General features: G+C 38.2%; 1 pseudogene; it reads left to right on the top strand.

Moving 5' to 3' along the window:
* The first annotated feature begins 2,026 nt into the window (after window positions 1-2,026).
* LOC101975198 (olfactory receptor 56A3-like) lies at window positions 2,027-2,803 on the top strand (annotated as a pseudogene).
* The last annotated feature ends 258 nt before the right edge of the window (window positions 2,804-3,061 follow it).

Below are 3,061 nucleotides of genomic sequence, written 5' to 3'. Positions count from 1 at the left end.
TGAGAAGAATCTGAGATGAGCCAGCTGACAAGATTGGAATGGCATTTGGGGAAAAAGAAATACATAACTGGACAAATGGACTATTTGAATCTCTTGAAAAAGGTATGCCTCTACCAATGTGACAATATCACACAGTGTGGGGTCTACAATATAATTACAACTTCCTTGTCACCCTGACTGCACCACAAACTATTCCTTCTTTAAAAGATTCCATTTTCTAAATGATTAGTTACATCATGGGTTAAGTATATCTCCTTCTTTATAAGATTGATGGGCAAGCACATTTTCATGGAATTATTTTTAAGGCCTAAAGGAGTTCTGGAAATTAATTGTATCCAACCTTCTGTGTAAAGTGGGATTAGGATTAGAACAGTACAGCATGGTTGCCTACCAATCTGGATCTTGAGCTCTCATTTCCTTATTTATAAGATATATTTGATAATCCTTGATAAGAATATATATTTTACTAGATATTGATGATTAAATGTTATAAAGTTCTAGAATATTTGAACACACTTCCCAGGAAATAGTAAGGGTTCCAAAAATAATTATGTAATTTTATGTTATATTGGTGAGCCTAATGAAAAAGAAACAGGACAGTTCTTAAATACTCAATGGAAAAAAGCTTCTAAATCCACAAAATAACACTTTAATAGAGATTTCTGTCCCAGTAAACAGACTTAAGTACAAAGGACTATATGATTTGAAAGGCATGACTAATACTTTTGCCTAGCTGCAGCATTCTTTGGGATCTCCTTAACAAATTTTTTTATGTACAATTCTTTTTCTCCAGCCTATCCCTCAGGTCAGGGTTAGCCATCGCTCTTGCACATGTCATTATCTTTGTTCATGTTGTTTGTTCTCATTATTACCCATCAGTGTCCAGAATCATTTTAGTTTAACTCCTGCACAGTAAGAGTGTTTCTTATTTAATTTGTGACCCTGGCACCTAATGGAAGGCCAATGGAAAGACTAAATAAAAAGAAAATAGTGGCAATATTGAACTACTGTCTGGAGGGTGAGAAACACATACATGGATCATTATATTCAAGATAAAAAAGGAGCATGAAAATGGGATGGAAGGCTGAAAAAGTGGGCTGTAGCACCCCTACACCATTGCAATCACCAGATTTCCACTTGTTCAATGACACAAGTTTAAAGTGAATGAGCAATTTCACACAGTTCACCTTATAACTGTGTGAAATTGCTCATTCACTTTAAACTTGTTTCTTCTAGAAATTAGCTATTCTCCAAATATGAAGATCCATCTAAGAAGTAGATGGGGGGGCAATTATGTGGTAGGGTCCATTTTACCAAATAAAAGTGATCTCATAGAAAATTGGAAGTTAACTTTATTTTAGTATATAATAAATAAAAATCTCTAATTAAATCAAAATAAATTCAACTAAAATCTCATAATGCAAATTGCATGGGAATTAGGGACATTTATCTGTGCCCCTTTTATGTCAGGCTCTACTAGGCATACTGTGATAGTTAAATTGCAGATATGATAGTTTATGTGGCTGTGAAAAAGAAAACAGGAAAAATTTATAGATACAAATTGAGAATCTCATCTGTCCTCAAAGTGTTTCCTAAGTAATTTTTTTCTCTTAAGTTTCTGAAAGTACCCAACAATTCTATTAAAAGCATAAATTGAATAAATCAAACCTATAATAAATCACATTATCTCAGTCATCTGCACTGTTTAATGTAATAGGAGTAGCCCAACTAGCATGGCATTATGGATAAACAGACAAATAACAATGGCCTGGATATACTGCCACAAGTTGTGTCCATGTAAAGAAAGTTGTTTTATCTTCATGTACTTAGAGTCATTAGATGATTTTTATTCTCATTTTACGGATCACTAAAAGAAAGTTGTAAAAATACTTTACTAAATATAGTGGCACACCAAAATGACACCGACCCCAGTGGAATTTCAGACTTCCTTCTGAATTGTTTTGTCACATCTCCCTGCTGGCAACTCTGGCTGTCCCTGCCCCTCAGTCTCCTCTTCCTCCTGGCCATGGGGGCCAATGCTGTCCTTCTGATCACCATACGGCTGGAGGCCTCCCTGCATGAGCCCATGTACTATCTGCTCAGCCTCCTCTCCCTGCTGGACATTGTGCTCTGCCTCACTGTAATCCCCAAGGTCCTGGCCATCTTCTGGTTTGACCTCAGGCTCATCAGCTTCTCTGCCTGCTTCCTTCAGATGTATATCATGAATAGCTTTCTAGCCATGGAATCCTGTACATTCATGGTAATGGCCTTTGATCCCTATATAGCCATCTGCCACCCACTGAGATACCCATCCATCATCACTGACCAATTTGTAGTCAAGGCTGTCATTTTTATGGTGGCCAGGAATGTCTTCATAGTCTGCCCATCCCCATTCTCTCAGCACGACTCTATTACTGTGGGAGAAATGTCATTGAGAACCTGTATCTGTGCCAATATGTCTGTTTCCAGGCTCTCTTGTGATGATGTCACCCTCAATCATCTTTACTAGTTTGATGGAGGCTGGACTCTACTGGGATCTGACCTTATCCTCATTTTCCTCTCTTACATCCTCATACTGCGAGCTGTGCTAAAACTCAAGGCTGAGGGTGCTGTGGCCAAAGCCCTCAGCACTTGTGGTTCCCACTTCATCCTCATCCTCTTCTTCAGCACCATTCTTCTGGTCTTTGTCCTCACACATGTGGTCAAGAGAAAGGTCTCTCCTGATGTGCCAGTATTGCTCAATGTCCTTCACCATGTCATCCCTGCAGCCCTAAACCCCATAGTTTATGGGGTGAGAACCTAGGAGATCAAGCAAGGAATCCAGAGATTACTGAAGAAAGGGTGGTAACAAGGGCAACTGACTCTCTGCTTTCCTAATGTAGGATGACTTGATAATCAGTTGATGGAAAATTGGGCTGAGACCCACAACTTGGAGACAAGATCTTAAAATAAAGGTAAGTACTAATTCTGAAATAAGTTCCAGACTCCTTACACTTTAAACCCAATAACTCTTCCAAAACACACATGGAAAAAAAGAAAAAAAATTTCCAACATCTTTGTG

The sequence above is a fragment of the Ictidomys tridecemlineatus genome, chromosome 4 (assembly GCF_052094955.1).
Source record: "Ictidomys tridecemlineatus isolate mIctTri1 chromosome 4, mIctTri1.hap1, whole genome shotgun sequence".
NCBI lineage: Eukaryota > Metazoa > Chordata > Mammalia > Rodentia > Sciuridae > Ictidomys > Ictidomys tridecemlineatus.
Note: the sequence above shows the minus strand (reverse complement) of the source record. Positions and strands in the feature narration are given on the sequence as shown.